The sequence below is a fragment of the Rutidosis leptorrhynchoides genome, chromosome 6 (assembly GCF_046630445.1).
Source record: "Rutidosis leptorrhynchoides isolate AG116_Rl617_1_P2 chromosome 6, CSIRO_AGI_Rlap_v1, whole genome shotgun sequence".
In the NCBI taxonomy this organism is placed as follows: domain Eukaryota; kingdom Viridiplantae; phylum Streptophyta; class Magnoliopsida; order Asterales; family Asteraceae; genus Rutidosis; species Rutidosis leptorrhynchoides.
This window is the reverse complement of record NC_092338.1, coordinates 81988306-81989659: the sequence shown is the minus strand read 5'-3', so window position 1 is coordinate 81989659 and position 1354 is coordinate 81988306.

Sequence of the window (1354 nt, the reverse complement as noted above, 5' to 3'; positions counted from 1 at the left end):
CTAGATGTAAGTCTTCGGATGCAACCATAGAAAGTACCAAACGGATAGTAGTCATTTTAACTACTGGTGAAAATATCTCTTTGTAGTCAACCCCTTCCTTTTGTTGAAAGTCTTTGACTACCAAACGAGCCTTGTACCTTTTCTTGCCATCCAACTCATTCTTGATTCGATACACCCATTTGTTTTGCAACGCCCTTTTATCGTGAGGTAAGTTCACTAGTGACCAAGTTTTATTCTTCTCAAGTGACCCCATCTCTTCTTTCATGGCAAGCTCCCATTGTATGGGTTCTTTTGTTTTTCTTGCCTCAAAGTAACTTTCGGGTTCACCATTTTCGGTATAGAGCAAGTAGTTTGCTGATGGAGAATACCTAGGATTAGGTTTGGGCACTCTAGTCGAGCGTCTTAGTAAAGGAGCAACCGGAATGGTTGGACCGGTTTCATTTGTTTCATCTTCATCACTAGAACTCGCACTATGTTCGGAATCATCACCGCTTTCCGAACCATCATCATCATTAGCATTTTCTGACGCCTCACCGTTCATCAGCAATTCATTGTTCCCCATACTCCCACTAGAACCTGCAAGATCATCAATAGAAACATCGTCAAAAGTAACATGACCCGGTTTAGGACTCTCCGTTTTCAGTTTACCATAGACCGAATCTTCATCAAAAGTAACATCTCGAGAACGAATCAATTTTCTAGCATGGTTGTCCCAACAATGATAACCCATTTCATCCGACCCGTAGCCTATGAAAATACACTTCTTTGACTTAGCTTCAAGCTTGTCTTTATCCGCATCTTTGGTCTTCACATATGCATTACACCCAAAGATCCTAAGGTGACCATAACTCACCTTCTTACCTTGCCATTCTTCCTCGGAAATTCGAAAATCGAACTGTCACACCCCCAAATAGGGCCGGGGGTATTTGTGACTTTTCAATATCATAACACAAGTGTACAAACGAGAATGACTCTATATGAGATGTTTTATAAAACATTAATTGTATTGTAGCGGAAAAATAATAAGGTTTTACATCTTTAATTCAATGACAAATGTCTAGATATTAAATGATAAATAAAAATGATGGACTCCAATGCAGCAAGCAAAGCAGGCAATCATCAACAGCACAGTAGCTAGCATCACAAAGCTAATTTTAACCTGAGACAAAACTTGCTTAAAACGTCAACACAAAGGTTGAGTGAAATTCATAGGTTTATATCAATAATCAAGATTTTTAGACCACAAGATTTAGTTATAAAAATCCGATATAAATCATATATCAAAAATTAAAGTATATGCCATGAGTATAATATCGAACTAAATAATTAATACCTCATGGTACTGTCGTACCAC